Source organism: Protopterus annectens, chromosome 4.part1, assembly GCF_019279795.1.
Source record: "Protopterus annectens isolate FY-2018-M chromosome 4.part1, PAN1.0, whole genome shotgun sequence".
Lineage (NCBI taxonomy): Eukaryota > Metazoa > Chordata > Ceratodontiformes > Protopteridae > Protopterus > Protopterus annectens.
Genome location: NC_056734.1, coordinates 6,561,428 through 6,580,471, shown reverse-complemented (window position 1 = coordinate 6,580,471; position 19,044 = coordinate 6,561,428). Strand labels below are relative to the sequence as shown.

Here is a 19,044-nt window from a genome sequence, read left to right as displayed (position 1 = left end):
GAAAAATTGGAAACTTTGAAAAAAAAATGGAAAGCTGGAAGTTTTTGGAAGTGCACCTGCTGGCCAGTTGTTATTCTCTCTCTCTCTCTCTCTCAGGCAGAGAAGCTGTGATTTCAGCTCTTGTAGTCTTGTTACTTGTAGGTATCACATCATGTTCATTAGTTTCTATAGTTGAGGGAGCAATCACCTGTATTGTTACAGCGTTATCTTGGTTCACTGTGTCGATTTGAGCAGTAGATTTTAAATTCAAAAAATCACCTTTATCCTTTTCTTTTTTTTCGCTTATTAATGGAGGAATTTTCCATCCCTTTTTCTCTCTGTCTTTAGTAATCATATTAACCTGGGAGGGTGCTTTATTGTCTACAGCTTTATCAGCTGTCCCTTTCCTCTCCTCTTTCAGCCATTCAAATATATTCAGATTACAAAAATCATTATAGTCCCTTATAAGCTTCCTTGTTTTTATTTCTTTTAGTTTTTCATCATGCTTTATTAATGATATTAGTAACTCTGTGAACTTGCTCAGAATAGTCAGGTAAGACAGCTTTTTTCAATTCCTTTTGCTTAGATTCTAAAGATTGTTCCACCTCCTTCTCATTTGGTGAGAAATATTGCAGCAGCAGTTTATATAATTAAAGCTAGTATTCATATTTATCTCTTGCCATTTGGACAATAGTTCTGGATAAACATTCCCATAAGAAGGCATGCATTTGATCCGCATGCCTCTAGGTATTATGCCATGGAATAAACATGCCTTTAGATGGAAACTCTGCCACTGCAGATGCTTTAGTTTAAAGGCAGTCATTTCTACCACTTTAAAAACTGTTAGAAAGTACTCAAAGTAGTCACTTACTGTTTCTTTAGTGTCTCCATCATTCACAAAACATTTCCTTGACTGTATTACGTAAATTCTGATTCCGTTGACCTAGGATAGTATCCCATTCAGGACAATAACTTAATTCTACCTGATTGCTTGACACCATGTCTGGTTTACTGGTAGCAAAGAATCAAATGAACAGATGAATCCAAGTAAGCCAGCAAAATTACTCATGAAAAAACAAATCCAGGTGTAGGAAAACAAGAGATAATACCACGGCAAAACGTATTTATTAAAATTCCAATGCACTTGTAAAGGCACTATAAAGAACAGATGAGCACTTTCGGCTTTTTGCCTTCTTCAGATCTACATTTACAAATCTAGAGCTCAGTTAAATAATAAAATCATCCAATAAAATTCAAAATGCATCATCACTAACATAATTTCCTATGGAAGTTACATCATCACTGACATAATTTCTTGTGCAGATTTCTCTTCTGTCAATCACATAGGCAAAAGGAAGGTGTGCCCAATCAGTGTCATCATCTTAGCCGACGAATTCTAAGAATGGGTTTCATAGGTAACACTCCATTAAGTCCTGGTGATTTATCTGCCCTCAAGTTAGCAATCCATTTAGTTTCTTCAAGTTCAGTTAGACCTTTAAGATCTCCTCTTCTCATATTGGGATCTATTATTTGTAGAGCCATGAAGAGAAAAATATGATCTGCATTCACACTAATATGTTTTTACAAAGCATTATACAAAGAATTGGTGAACACTTTATGTTGGTTCATTTTTTCAGGAGTAATTTTGCTGGCTTACTTGGATTCATGTGTTGATTTGCTTCTTTGCTACCAGTAAACCAGACATGGTGGAAAGCAGTCAGATGGAATTAAGTTACTGTCCTAAAAGGGATGCTATCTTAAGTCAACGGAATCAGAATTTACATAATACAGTCAAGGGAATGTTTTCTGTGAACAATAAAAGTAATCTGTTGTTACAATTGAACTTTGTGAATGTGTCCCAAGGTCTCTTGTTGGGACACATGAGACTTTAGGACACAGGTGGACAGTAGTCTCTCCTTTGATAATCACATCTCCACAGTAGTCAGGAAATCCTTCTATGTGGCACACCTCATCACAAAAGGTTTCTCATCCAGAAAAAAAGAGGCCATTGTTCCCCTCTACTCATCACTCATTAGACCCATTATAGAGTACAACACCCCTTTTGGTATGTACACAAGACACCTACAACAACTAGAAAGGCCGCAGAAATACCTCACAAAGAGGATTACCAGCCTCAAACAGATGCCCTACGCAGACCGTTTCAAAAAACTCCAGCTTTACTCTGTCAGATATCGCCTACTCAGAGGTGATTTCTGCCTAACATACAAAGCTATGTCAAACCCAGAGCTGTTGGACATGCTCCACTTGAAGAAATCCTAATCCCTCCGAGCTACACGGTCTAGGGACCTAAACCTTGTCACCATAATAAACAGTACATGCTGAAGGGATATATTCCTGTCCCAGAGACTTCCCATACTTTGTAAAAAACTACCTATCTATATCAAAGCTCATCATTAGCACCCTTCAAGAAAAATCTTGATGATTGGATGGGAGATAGGAAATTCATCCCGGGGATCACTTCTCTGGATCTGCTTGACAAGGGCACAGGAAAATAATTTCTTTGGATGGCGATAGCCAGAATACCTTTTTGGCTAGGCTTAAATAGGCCCTAGGGCCAATAGCCTAGTACCTACCTATGAACCTATGAACATATGGACACACCAAAGAAACAGTAAGTGACTCCATTGAGCAATTTGTTACAGTTTTAAAAATGGTGGAAACGGCTGCCTTTAAACTAAAGCATTTGCAGTGGCAGAGCTTCCATCTAAAGGCATGTTTATTCCATGGCATAATACCTAGAGGCATGCAAATCAAATGCATGCCTTCTTATGGGAATGTTTATCCAGAACTATTGTCCAAATGGCAAGAGATAAATATGAATACTAGCTTTAATTATATTAAACTGCTGCTACAATATTTCTCACCAATTGAGAAGGAGGTGGAACAATCTTTAGAATCTAAGCAAAAGGAATTGAAAAAAGCTGTCTTACCTGACTATTCTGAGCAAGTTCACAGAGTTACTAATATCATTAATTAAGAATGATGAAAAACTAAAAGAAATAAAAACAAGGAAGCTTATAAGGGACTGCAATGATTTGTGTAATCTGAATATATATGAATGGCTGAAAGAGGAGAGGAAAGGGACAGCTGATAAAGCTGTAGACAATAAAGCACCCTCCCAGGTTAATATGATTACTAAAGATAGAGAGAAGAAGGGATGGAAAATTCCTCCATTAATAAGAGAAAAAAAAAAAGAAAAGGATAAAGGTGATTTTTTGAATTTAAAATCTACTGCTCAAATGGACAAAGTGAACCAAGATAATGCTGTAACAATACAGGTGACTGCTCCCTCAACTAATGAAACTAATGAACATGATGTGATACGTACAAGTAACGTGACTACAAGAGCTGAGATCACAGCTTCTCTGCCTGAGAAAATGAAAGGTAATAACAACTGGCCAGCAGATGCATGTCCAAAAACCTAGAGCATACTGTTTTGTTCGAAGTTTCCAATTTTTCTGAAACAGAAAGATACATTTCTCAGGAATCACTCCCAGAGCAGGGATCAAAAGAAACACAAGATATCTATGTTAATATATAAATACATCAGATTTAGTAGTCAATTTATCCAGTCACATGTTGACAGATGTGAAATATAAGCTACTGAATAAAGGGTTGCCCTTTATTCCTGCAGTGCCATTCAGATACAATGAGTTTGTATTTGATGTGAAATATTTTGCTAGAAATATAGCCTTAAATTTTTTATTTAATCATGGTAGTCAGGGTGAAACAATTGAGACAGGAAATACTATCAAGTTTAAGAAACGCAGTCTCCTGGTTCCAAGTTTGCCTCCGACAATAGAGATCTTTGTGAGAATTTGTAAGAATGAAGTATTTTATTTAAGACAAACCAATCAGAACAAAGGGTTTCATAACATGGAGAGAGATAAAAGTGAAGTACTACAAAATTTGATGAACAATCAACTGATCACAGTTAGACCTGCAGACAAAGGATGAGCAATTGTCTTGATGTATAGCTCCTGGTATGAACAGAAAATGCATGAACTATCGAATGATATCAGATTTTATAAATGGTATGAATTAGATAGACTCATACAGGAAGTAAACCAGAGTATATATGATCTCATGTTAACACATCTAATTACTTTAGATATATATGAATATTTTCTGGTGAAAGAACCTACAGTTCCAGTAATAAGGGGTCTTCCAAAAATTCATAAACAGTTGAAAAATCCTCCTGTGTGTCCGATAGTCGCTGGAGCAGGATGGATCACAGAACCCTTAACCATATATACTGAACAACAACTGAAGAGAGCATTGACCAAAGCGACAACAGTCCTCAGAGACAGAGAAGACTTTCTGATGACCCTATCTGGATATTGTCAACATAACAATAACTCCTTAGATGGAATAAGATTGGTGACAATGGATGTAAAGAGTTTATTTACAGTCATACCGAATGAGTGTGGTTTTGAGTCAATCAGTAAGTTTCTGCTTATGACTAATAACTATACTACAGTTGAATTCATGTAAATATGCTCACGGTTGGGAATTATACTGGAAAATAATGTGCTCACATTTGGTAATCAATACTATAAACAGAACTGGGGTAGCCATGGGCACCCCATGTGCCAATTCATATTCCAATATAGTAATGTCACAATGGGAGCTGGATTTTGTGTTTCACCCTAACAACAGATGGAGGAATAGACTTAAGTACTACAAATGATTTATGGATGACATATTTTAGTTATGGGATGGTGACGTGGATGAAGTGAAACAGTTTATGAACTTTCTCATAGCCATCATTGAATTCTTGGACTTTGAGGTCATTAACTCAAACACTCACATTGACTTTCTGGATGTCACTATAATAAAGAATGGAGATTGACATAAACAAACTCAAACCTTTAGAAAAGGATGCTGGAAGAACAGTACACTACATCACAATAGTATGCATCTGTGCCACATATTTCCACTGGTGGTTAAAAACAGATATCTCTGACAGTCCAGACTGACTACCATGAACAGTGTTTATGAAGGAAGTATTATGTAAACTAAAGAAGAACTGGTACAGAGAGGGTATAAAGCCAGAGAAATTGATAGCACCATAGGAAGTATACAAGGGCTAAGAGATAGCAAAGGGAAAACATATTTCCACAGAACTAATACATACATCAGTGATAGTAATATTAAAGGAAAAAGAACAGAACCACATACTATCTGATGCATATTGACTTATAGTAAAGATGTGAAACAAATATGTGATGTGATCAGGAGAAACTGGCGAATATTGACATCTGATGAATCTATATGACATATAGTAGGAGATATACCAAGGTTTTGTTATAAAAACAGAAAGAACTTGAAACAATTATTATGTGGAGATAAGGTGATAAAGAACCTTACACATTCGCAGAGACATGGCACCTTTAAATGTGGACAGTGTACATCATGCCAGTATTTGTTAAGAGTCCAGAATTTTCAACATCCAGTCACAGGAAAGCTATATAAAACCCCAGCATTTGTGAAACCTGCTTCAAAGAACATTATATATGTTGCCAAGTGTATAAAATGTATATGCTTTTACATTGGCAAAATGAACTGTCCTTTTAGGGTTAGGATACAGGCACATATAAGGGATATTGAACAGAAAGTTCTCAGCAATGCTTTGTGTAATACTTTGCATAAACATATTAGCATGAGCACAGATCATATGTTTCACTTCATGGCTCTACAAGTAATAAATCCCAATATGAGAAGAGGAGATCTTAAAGGTCTAACTGAATGTGAAGAAACTAAATGGATTGCTGACTTGAGGGCAGATAAAGCACCAGGACTTAATGAAGTGTTACCTATGAAACCCATTCTTAGAAGGCATTGGCTAAGATGATGACACTGATTGGGCACACTTTCCTTTTGTCTATGTGATTGACAAAAGATAAATCTGCACACAAGAAATTATATCAGTGACAATGTAACTTCCATAGGAAATGATGTTACTGATGATTCATTTTGAATTTTGTTGGATGATTTTAGTATTTAACTGACCTCTAGATTTGTAAATGCATATCTGAAGAAGTTGAAAAGTGGAAAGTGCTCATCTCTTCTTTTTAGTGCCTTTAGAAGTGTGTTGGAATTTTAATAAATACATTTTGCTGTGGTATTATCTCTTGTTTTCCTACACTTAGGTTTTGGAATTGTCAGGCAAAACATGCACTGAGTGTACATGATTGCTTTATAGCAAGGAGGCAAAAACACCAATATTTCCAATTTCCACCCCATTGCCCTACTCTCTCCAATATCCAAAATTCTAGAAAAATGTGTCCACCACCAACTTATGCCTTTCTTAACCCAGAATCAACTCCTAACACCCACCCAACATGGCTTCCATCCCAGCCACAGCATCATAACTGCCCTACAATTTTTCCTAGAAACAGTCAATCGAGCCCGAGATTCTGGACTACTAGTATCCACAGTACTTCTAGATCTCTCGAAAGCATTTGACACATTTCCCACAAACACCTTCTCTTTCATCTTGCCAACCTTAACCTATCCCCTAATACTCCTGGTTCTCCAGTTACCTATCAGACAGATCTCAAGCTGTCAGATGGAAGAACTCTACCTCCTCCTTCTTACCAACACCCACCGGCATTCCCTAGGGGTCCATCCTAAGACCCATGCTTTTCAACATCTTCATTAATAACCTTCACACTGTCATCCCTGACATAACAGTTATCCAATACGCTGATGACTCAACTTTAGTCTGTGCCATATCTAACCTTCCTCAACTACTGACTAAAACCCAAATAGCATTTTCTACCACTGAGAACTGGATGCACCAAAACCATCTCTCTCTCAACTCAAATAAATCTAAAATACTACTTTCCCTCCCTCCAGGACATTCTCTTATGACAAAAATGCTTTCAAAGTCCTAAGCCAAACCAACACTGCTATAGAAGTGGTCCCTTTTTCAAACCTTCTTAGCATTACCATAGATAAACACCTTAAATTCAATATCCACATACAACAAAACATAAAGAAAACCCACCAAAAGTTAGGTATGCTCTATAGGAATAACTGCTTTCTCTCCCAACTCCTCTAGGCATACCTTGGCAACTACCTACCTTCTACCCTCTCTACTATATGGAGCCCCTCTTCTAACCAATCTGTCTGCTTCCAACACCTCAAAACTTGAAATTTGTTATAATAAGATCTCTAAATTTGCAACTAAATCCAAAACCTCTACTCATCACTGCCTTACCCTACAATCACTGAACTGGCTAGAAATCTCTAACCACCTAGACTATCTTCAATTAACCACTGCTCACAAATTAATATTTTACTCAGATAAATACCCAGCCTTAACAAACATCCTTCCCCCATACATCCCAAACAGATCTCTGAGATCTGAACACCAAAATGTAATTTCTATCTACAAACCCAAACGTCCTGCTGGCCAGCTTCTACTCTCTTTCTCTCTAGGCAAGAAATGGAACTCTCTCCCTCCTTCACTTAAGACTAAACCAAACTCAGAAATCTTTAAGACCCAACTTTTCTCATACCTGTCATCCAAACGGAAATTTTCCTGCTTACACCCTACCTAAATTTAAGGGAATTCCCCAAAGACCTCTTCATACTCCTTACTCCACTCTTCCCTTGAACTAATATTTTTATTCTCCTAAAATAGACTTAAGCTGACAGTCACTGATTAAGCAATTCTCTCACCTGACTCCAAGTATGTAAATATTGTAAATATCACAATATTTCTATTTTCTGCACAGCAAGTTTTTACCTTCTTAATTAAAACATCTGCATGCAAACTGCCCCCCATCTAATGTAAAAACGCAAGAAACCTCAGATCTTTATTTTACAGACAGTTGATCCTGCTACGCTGAATGGAAATACCTATAAACTGTGTTTTCTATTATCTGTTAACTGTGTTTATGATGTACATTTTATGCATTTGCATTTCCTTACTGTATGAATTCTATACATGTATTTTCACAGGTAGACGTTACCCGTTCGATTCTCAGTTAGAGCGTCTTCTGTGTGGCGACATGCGTGAACGGTTGTTCCTTCGTTGAAGGTTGTGCGTTAGGCCTGGCAAGCCAGCACGTAAAACTCTACTGCCAATCATTAGCAGACCGGAGTTCCGCTGTGGCGACCCCTAACCGGGAAAAGCCGAAAGACACAAACAAACAATTTTACCTTTAACATTATGTAACTATTATTGTATTGCTTATGGAGCTTTTCTCCCCGGGCCTCCACTGAAAATGGGCATGTTCTGGCCCAGTGGACTTCCCCGGTAATCAAACTAAAAATAAATAAATAAATTGTTGAATAGCTCCTCCATCTTGGATTGGTTGATTAGCATACAGTTCAGCTGCTTATGCAGTAATTAGCATGCCATGATGTTTGCTGTGCTTGTGTGGTTCTACATGGCATGCAGAGCTGCTTACAGAATACAAAACAGAGCATACCTTGTGCACTTTTGGCACAATGTGTAGACTTTATTGAATCTGCACCAATGAGAATCTGCCATAAATAAGAATTTCACAACAGGATCATGAATAAAATAAGTGGCAGGCTAACTAAATTTAGGAAAGAATTTAATTTTTATTAACTAAACAGAAGATATGAAGATGACAAAACTCAAATGGCACTGGAGTGCAAGGGTCTGTTTCATCAGTATTGATTTTAGCATTATGGAGAAGTAAAGCAAAACTTCTCCAACAGTTGTTACTAATTATATTGTTTATGATAAAACTGTCTATATGTCCTATCAATGTCACTTATAGAATAAACTAAATGCAAAAAGCAGTTCCAGTGTTCACTTAGTATGGTGACAGTAATCCAACAAAAGTGAATACAGGTGCCAGTATCTATGCCCTAGATGCTTCATTACTTCAAATGGGAGAACAAGTGACAAGTGATATTCATAGTCAGTTACACAAATGCTTTAAGGCTTTGGGGGGGTGCATAAATAAGTGTACCCAAGCTATGATTCATTTACACCACTGCACCCAGCAGCACTCACCTACTAAGAAGGTGAAAATATAAACAAAGGATTGTTCATTATAACTTTGATAACCAGGAAATCCTTGATAGGTTCAGAGTGGACAAGGACATTATAAGGGTCTTACTGGGCATGTATGATCACCCCACCCATAGTTGCACTGGAGGAATGCATGGGCGTCCTATTGCCCCAAAGTATCTATAGTACTCATTATACTTGCTATGGGGACCTTCCAGAGACAGACTAAGGATGCATTGGGGATCTTACAGGCTTCTGACTCAAAGATTCCTGAAGTGCGCTCTTGGCATGTGTGGATCAGTACATCTATTTCCTGGTGTCACCTCTGGACCAAGCCAGGACTATGAGTGCCTTTTATGGGCTGGCATATTTTCCTGAGGTACTCGGTGTGATGGCTTGCACCCATGTTTCACTTAGGTCTCCTATTGTTTCACAAGAAAAGCTGTACTCCTGTAGGAAGGGATACCATTTCATCATTTGCCAGATAGTGTGTGATGCATGGGGGTGCATTATCACTGTCTCTGCCCAGCATCATGGCAATGTACATGTTTATCACAATTGTTACGTTAGCTCACTCTACTGCCTCTTTCTACATGGTAGGATGTCTAGTGGTTATCTTGTTGGTAAGTAGACAAAAATATATTTTCATCTGGCATTTAAGTAGTCATTCATGTTAAATTGTACTGCTGTATAGTGTTTATTTTCCAGTATTTTCTCCCCCATTTCTCTCTGTCTTTCTCTCTCCCACTCTCTCTCTCTTTCTCTCCTTTTTCAGGTGATAATGGATATTCACTGGAGCAATGGTTCATGACTCCATTGAGAATTTTTTCTGGAACTGCAGAAGAGACATATTACACACCCCTGTCCCAGTTCCATATTATCATAACAGCTATTTCATGTGTCTGGCTGAATCTGGGGGTGCTCTTCAGTATAACCCAGCTACTGTTTGTAGGATGCTTACTGCCAGTTGATAATATGATCATGCACAAGTCCAGTGGTGAAGTGACCCATACTATCACTGCAACTCCCATTTCTAGTCCCACTATGACTATTGATGACCAGCCAACAGCAGACATAAGGGACCCAATGTGGCAGGCACATACTGAGCGCGTGGCTTCACAGGTAAAGAGGTGGTATCTAGTCCAGAAGCATGGACTAAAATATTCAGGCTAGTATTTCCTTTACTGTAAAAACACAGAGTATAATCAATGCATGCAAGTGATATCTGTGGGCAAAAGGAATCAATGCAATGAAGGGTCCAATGATAGTTCACAAATTTTATTAAACAAAACCTAAAAAAAGGAAGTTTAAAAGCATTGAGTGCTTCTGTTTCAAATAGAGACTTCATCAGAATAATGCTATCTCATCACAGGGCTTTTAAATAAAAATAAAATGCATTTCATTGGTAGTTGATTAACAAAATAGTTTAGGTAATTAAATACACTTCTTGTTTAAAGGGGCAGATACATAAGTACATGATGGCAAGTTAAATTACAATTCTTAATAAGCATATGTAAAAACTTCAAGAAATTAAAATAAAAAAATATATATATATATATATATATATATATATATATATATATATATATATATATACATATACGATAAATGTTATTTTTTAAATATATTTTATTATTACCTGTTTGAATAATACTCATATTGTTGACATGCCTGAGTACTCACAGATTTCTATTCAGTGATGCTGAAAATCATCAAATCAAAAAAATAACTCACAATTTTATCTGCTGTAATGAATAACTACTGCTTTAATGATTTCACTTTGCAACAGTCCACAATACTGACAACAAAGAAATATTGTTATATATGCCATTTCTTCTTACTTTATTCTGATGTACTGCACATCAGATTGTTTTTGTAGTGTCATGAAAAATAAATTCTGACTTCATAAGCTGTCATCATTTGTGCAGTGAGGAGAGTGTAGAGGCAGCAGTTATGTTTACATGGCAGGATGCTTATTTTAATGTGTCATTTCTTTCTGATATAGTTTGTTTGAAAATGTTTGTTCATTAGTATTTTGACATTTTAGGTAACTGCCACCCGAAAGAATGGTGATCCATGTAGCATTGTTTTTGTCCAGTGTTCATTTATGCACCTAATAGCTTTCCAGCAATGAAGTAAATACAAATATAAACTTGCCCCCCAAACCCCATTCCAAGTAAACAGAAAGCTCTGTCAGTGAATCTAATTCACAGTAGTTTCAGATCAAATGACTCATACAAATGATTTGGAGGAGGGCTACCATGAGACTTGTAAGGTGAGTTAATCCAATATTGTGACCTACTTAATGAAGATGATCCTACTGCCACTGACTTGACATTGCTACATGACCATAATTATGACCTGGAACATGAGGTTGTGCTAAGTGTAGATAACCATTGACATGGCCTCTGTGAAATGTGTTGTGATTGTTCACTGTTACTACTGACATTACTGTCTTGAGAAGCAGTGGTAGTTTCATGTGATTTCCGCCCATATATTTGGATAGTACACTATCCTCTGCCCCTTGTAAGACTGAGTTCAGCTTGACTCTAGTATGTCTTAGCTAGTGTATGAAAGGAGGTGGCAACTGATGCATGGTATGCCACCATACTATGCATTAGTGTTACCATGACTTTATCCCTGCTCTTTTCCAGTTCAAAGTACTGCTGGAAATCATCACACATACCCTTGAGAACTCTGACCATTTCCTGCTGAATTTCCGTGGCAGTGCTCTGAGCTCTAACAATGCCACAACAAATTTCTTGTTGAGCAGCTGGTGCTTTATGTGTTTCCTGGGGTAGTTATAATAATATTGTATCTAATCTGGATGAAAGTCTTAATAAACTATGGGATTATATTAATAAACAAAATGGATTACAGAAAAAAATATCAAAATTCTACACTAGTCGAAATAATCAAGCTGTTAGAGAAACTATGTATTTTGTTACTACTTATGGCTGTTATACTCCTGAATTGGTTAAGATTGTATCCTTGTTTTGGAAACATTTTAGCACCTTAAATGATGTTAAATCATGGTTAAATGTTTATTTAAAATTTTCATACAAAAGGGGCAGAAATATCAAAGATTTTTTGGTACGAAGTAGATTTAGTATGCCTATTGATACCATGATAGAACAAGTTAGACCCACAGGAACTTATCAGTGTGGTAAATGCAAGGCTTGCAGCTTTGTTATTTCTAATTTTGATCATATAAACAACATCCCTTTTAAAGCCAACAAATGCTTTAGTTGCAAAACAGAGGGAGTTATTTATGCATTAAAATGTCCCTGTCAAAAATTTTATATAGGTCAAACTAAAAGACCCTTTAAGGTTAGATTGTTAGAACACATTAGGGACATAATTAACATCAAGAATGAAAGTCCTGTTGCACGACATTTTTTTGAAATGCATAACAGTGATGAAAAAATGTTAAAAGCATCAATTTTGGAACAAATATTAAGTAATGATGTTGATTTATTAAGGATCAAACAGATGTTATTATATAAAGAAACTGTTTATATTTTAAAGTTCAAAACTTTGTGTCCTAATGGGCTTAATGAAGATTTTAATTGGAAAACTTTGGTCAGTTAATTAATACTTTTTAATAAGATAATTGCTTTATTGATCTGATTAATGTGCCTAGATTTGTATATAAGATAAGCCTGTTTCATTTTTCACTATACTCCTGGAAGGCTAAGGCCGAGACGTCAGAGTGTAAAGCTTTTTACAGAATAAATCGTGTTTGGTGAATCCAGCTTGTTGTTTATTACATTTCATCTTGCTGCTGTTGTTGCTGTTGTAGTTATAAATAATCCCTGAACCTTGCTCCCCTTTGTAATGGTGTCACTGTGGTCACTGTGGTGTCAAAATGTCTGCCATCATCCTCAAAGTGTTTTGTGTGTAGAGATACTGGTTTAGAGGTGCTGGTTTGTTTCTCTGGCACAGCCACGAGTCCTATGTCTAGCTCAGCTTGACTTTGACTTGCACTGTCACTTTCTGCAGAGTTACTAACATGTTGTGAGGTGAGAGAACCTGCCATTAAACTTGGAGACTGCCTGCCACTTCCTTTAGGCTGCCTCATAAATATTACAATGTTGTCATCAGCAGCAGCAACAGCAACACCCAATCTCCTGCTGACATCACCCATATTTAATGGTATACTTTGTTTTTGATGATGACTCTGTAAAAAGAAATGATTACAAAAGATTAATAACAATTGCAATGCCACAGCATACAGTAAAGTACACTTAGGGACTGAGTGGGAAACTTACCATGCACGCTGTCTTTATTTTCATTATTTGCTGATGTACAAGGCTCCCCTAATAATAATGAATTGTGACATCTTTAATGACTTCATTCTTTGTCAGCATTCAATTCTGTCTATAAAATGTATACATTTTAAACCAACTTTCATAAGCTGATGAATGTAACTGCTGCTGCAGACATTGGTTAGAGTGAACAGTGTCCGCACCACCTCTAATTATTCCTGTTGTACCATCCTCTGTATCATAGTTATCACTCTGGATGGACAGAAGGCATTCATCATCTTCTGTTACCTTAATAATATTCAGAGTCCCTCCCATAATGGTATGTGGAATTGCATTCTGCCTAACCATGTTTGCAGCATGTGCTACCATATGATATGCCCTTTTCTTGCACTGTGCCAATGATCTGTTTCTACCTCCAACTGAATTGATTTCAACAACTAACTGACTCTAGGCCTTGTTCCTCTCAGCTTGTCTGGGCCCCCTTCTATTAAAAAGAAGTTTCCCATATGTCCTAAGTACGACCGAGTCTATAGTATAACATGGAAGTCTTACAACTTTGAATGTTATAATATCGAACCCATTCAACCGAAACACCAGAAAACCGAACAGTCAGAATAGCAAATTTTTTGCCAGGGAAAAAATTTGCTGTTCTGACAAACATACACACAACACAAGCACACCAAAATAAATAATCCACACACATACACTTCACAAAACCCTGCACTAAACCAGACATACACCACTAGCTATCCACTTACCTTAACCCAACCCTAACCCTAAGGTCCTTAACTATCGCACACTCACCTTACCCGCTCCCTAACCCTAACTTACCTACCCCACCCTAACCATCACTTCCACATAATCGCATACTTACCTGACCCAAGCCCTAACCATAACTCACCTAACCTGCACCCAGTCGCACACTCACCTTCATTCGCACACTTACCTTAACCCAGTCCGTAACCTTCGCTCCACAGTTGAGGAAATAGCGAAGATACAGAAACAGCCCACTGAATACTTTCCTGAGGAAAGTATTCAGTGTTCTGCAGCTTCGCTATTTCCAGTGTTCGCTCTACTGGGTTAGATATTATAACATTCAAAGTTGTATGACTTTGATGTTATAATATAGACCCAGTGCTACCATGAGGATATAATTTTTCCTCATTGCTGAATTTATCCTTTCTGTACTTTGATCCCTTATTCTACATCAGTACAAAAAAAAAAAAAAAGGAAAAGAAAAGACAAAAAAGGGCTACAGTCAGACAATGTGTGACAGTAATGTTTGGATGTCATCAGCTGTTAAAAGTACAAACCACGAGAGAGCTATTTCTGCTACCCACAGTGACAGCTAGGTAAGACAAACAAATGTGTGTGTGTATATAGATAGATATATATCAATATTTCCAAGCAAACTGCCCTGTCATGTTAATGGCAGTGCATTCAATCACAGTAGTGAACCAAAAAACAGTATGCCATATCCTCTGCCATTGTCATGGACTTTTTCCTCACTGTCAGTACCAAAACATTAGATTTATTGCACATGCCTATTCCTGTCCTTTGCACACTGAATGCATTCCTGTAAATTAAACATTTTCTCATGCATGCATAATCAACACACTACACTTCTGTAATGCTCATTTTCTATAATCAGTACTGACTTCCATGGCTCATAAAGGCAACTTCAAAATGGTAAAGAAAATTGTCATTTATGTAATGGTATCAACACATGCACAGTATTCATCAAAAATCATTGCAAATGACCTTTAAAGCAATATTAAAATAATTTTCAGTGTCTCTAGAAAAATGATAATTTCTAAAACTTTCCTTACTTTACTATGTCTGTGGTATCCTAATACATTTGCTGCCTATCCCAGCTATTTGTAAATTAATATGGTGATGTTCAACCTATTAGTGAAAATTCAGGGGCATTTACAAATTAGGCTAATTTATATGCATGACTATGAAATATATCCCAAGGCATAACAGCAAAATCCAGCATTTTGCTGATTGTGAATGTGCATGCCACTTTGAGTGAACTTATTTCAAAGAGACATGGATGCACTGAAGACATTTCCAAAGTCCTTAGCACTCTACAGCTATCCCAAGCTTTCTACAGAAACACATCAATGGCCCTAGTGTAGCCAAAATAAGTATATACTTTAAACATTCAAAACGGAGTCATCTGAATGCCAGGTTTACAGCAATCTCAAGGTTAATCCCAGTCCATCCAACACTGTCTGTTACACCCTAGAAAATCAAATATATCATAAGAGTAAACAAATCACATTCATAATTGACATTTATTTCCCCCAACAAAAAAAAAGAAAAATAAAGGAACATTTCAGCTTTACTGCATGACACATATTGATGTTAGTTTACAAAACAAATAACTTTATCAATGAACATTAATAATACTACTTATTGTCTAGTTATTAAAAAATTATGACACATGGAAAGAACAGGTAAGTGTTTTACTTTAAGAAAAATCATCATGTGACAAAGCAGTTTTGGTCATATAAAACTGGCCAATAGCATCAATACCTGCTATAAGTATGTTAGCAAAAAGGGCATGGTCAAGGTGATGTCACACCCCGCAGGGAGTGCTTTTAACCCTGCTTAATACATCCTACACCATACTTAACCCATTCTTGTTCTGGTTCTTCACAAGATGGCAACTCCTTTGAAGGCACAAGGTTGCACTCCTAGCTAGTCTGATAAAGAGGCCTTGATCATGCTTTACTTTTTGCATGATTCATACCTGGACATGACTGAGACATGCACAAGATACAACACTTAGAAAAACTCAATATTTGGCAGGAGTTGTGTGACCACCTGTCATCTTGACAGTTATAACCTGCTCCGGTCAGAAGTGCAGTCACAGGTATGAGGATTTGGAGAAGTGTAGGACTGACCAGCTGGCCAAGTAGGTAGACCAAGTTCTGGCAAGAAGGCCAGAGTTTACTAGATATTAAAATATGTTTTTTAACTGAGTCACACACACATGCTCACACACACACACACACACACACACACACACACACACACATATCTATCTATATATATATATATATATATATATATATATATATATATATATATACACACATACACGTGTCTCCTTCTGTTTGTTAAAAACACACTTTCTCGACAAACAGAAGGTCGAACCCATTTAAGCAAAAGTGCACTACATTAGAAGTGCACTTTCACAAAAGCTGATTTGCTGAAACATGTTACAGTGGGGATAAGGAAATATATCCTTTTCCCCACTGTAGTGCGATCTCGGAGTTAGCATATTTAAGTAGGGGGGTGGGGGGTGCAGCCCCCCCTCATGGGGGTGCAGGGGGATTTCCCCCCCTGCAAAATAGTGTTTGTAGTAGTTTATTACTTTTTTTTCCGATTCGGTGAATTGGCTTTCGCGAAAGTACACTTTCAATGTAGTGCACTTTCGCGGAAGTGAGGCTTTACTTTTCTTTTTCGAGATTGTGAAATTTCAATAAAGAAAAGTAGACCCATATATATATATATATATATATATATATATATATATATATATATATATATATATATATATATATATATATATATATATATATATATATATATATCCATCCATTCACAACCCTTTATTCTCATTTTGTACATGGGGTCGGTATGTCACTCCAACAGTGACAATCATCTTGAGGCAAGGTTTACACCACTGGGTGGCTAGCGCTGCTGCGGTAGTTAATCCATACCACTCACACACACACACACGCACACACACACACACACACACACACACACACACACACACACACACACACACTCGCACCTATGGCCAATTTAGAGTGTCCACTCCACCTACTGCATGTATTTGGAATATGTGAGGAAACTGGAGCACGTGGAAGAAGCCCACACTATCGCAGGGAGGACATGCAGACTCCACACAGAAGGCACTCCAGCCGAGAATCAAACCAAAGAACCTCTTGCTCTCTCTCTCATATATATATATATATATATATATATATATATATTTTTTTTTTTTTAAAAGAAGGTTAACACATTTGAATAAATGCATGTATTTGCAAAGACAGAAATGCATAGGAAATCAAGAACATGTCTATAATCATACATGCATCTTTTGAAGAAAGAGGAATATCACTAATGTGTAAACCGATTATAATAATAAATAGAAATGTCAGGTATGTGTATTAAAATAATAATCTGTATATGTAACTGTGTAAATCATATACTACTTTACAGCTATCAGTAATGGTGATTGGATATATAAGGTTATGAAATAAGAATTGCAATTATACATTTACAATTTTTTACCATTGCAGGTAAAGAGATGTAACAGGTAACACTACATGAAGCCAGTTTTGAGTAGGTCACAGATATATAACTATAACATTTGCTTAACACAGCTATTTGATCAGAATTGTTTCTAGCTGCACTTACAACATGGCTGAAATCTCACTCCACACCCTACTTAAACTATAGGTTGGGGAATGTTGATGGGGTTACTGCTCTTGAATGACTAGCAAAAAAGTTTCCAGAGAATATGCTTTTTTACTTCAGTATTAGTTATGAAATCAGGCACAGTTTTGCAGAAAAGGTAATGCACACTTTCTTTAATTGATTCATTTCAGCATTTGCACTTTAACTATATCATTACAAAGTGGTACATGCATTTTGAAAACAACACTCAAGACACATTTCACATTTTAATCTTACCCGTTTGAGTGAAAATGAAAAAAGTAAACAAAGGAGTTAATGTTTAGGCAGGATTACAGACATATTTATATGTATATTTAGAAGAAATTCATATATCGGTAAACATGTCTGGTCTTCTCTCTCTTTTAATGATAGCTGACAAAAATAAAACTATGCATATGCAAGTGAAAATGAAAAAAGCGAAATAAATGAATTAATGTTTAGACAGGATTACAGACATATTTAGAAGAAACTCAAATACAGATAAACAAGACTGGTCTTCTCTCTTTCAATTATAGATGAGAAAAAAATAGATACAACAGCCAGCAGCAAAAGAGAAGACTAGAGGGAGTGCTTGGATCTTCCAAAAATATAACAAGTGTCCAACAAAATTTTTTTCTTACTTGTTTGTACTATGTATAAGAAATCATTACACTACTTTAATGGTAACAGAAAAAGTGAAAACAATATGCTTTTAGACATGGGGCAGGATTCACAAAGCCTCCGTGTAAGAGTTATAACTCTTACACGGAGGCTGCAGTTAAACGGAGTGATGTCAGCATGCTCTGCATATTCATGAGAGCATGCTGAATCACACCTAAGGCTAACACGGTCCGTGGAAGACAGTAGGGGGCGTGTCCATAGGCCGAGCCCTGCAAGCGGACATGCCACCAGAAGAGTAAAATTGCCCAAAGTAAACACCCACGACAGAGGCCATGGAAATGTGAATAAACACAACACAACACATGCCCCCACAGACTATGAACATAAAATATATAAATGAACATGTTATATATTTTTTTCAATCGTAAAGATGTTTGCCCATGTGTGCGATCGTTTGCGCGGGTGTGCCCATAGCTTAGCCACAGTTAGCAGTTAGTGGAAAAGGATATAAGAATTAAATATGCAAAGTAAGCCAAGAAGCAATAGTGTCGCGGTAGAGACATCAGCTGAAGAGCAGGCATTCATGGTTCGAGCCCCCACAACACCAATTTTTATTTCTAGTAAAATAAGCACGAAACAAGTCCCTGACAAACATGTACACATATAAAATCATAGTTTATGTAAAATGTAATGAAATAG

The 19,044-nt window shown here is 36.8% G+C and overlaps 1 protein-coding gene across 1 annotated transcript in view; it reads right to left on the bottom strand.

Moving 5' to 3' along the window:
- Positions 1-19,044, bottom strand: part of OTOL1 (otolin 1) — a 444,489-nt gene that overhangs the window by 393,405 nt on the left and 32,040 nt on the right. The gene's annotated exons all lie outside the window — the stretch shown is intronic.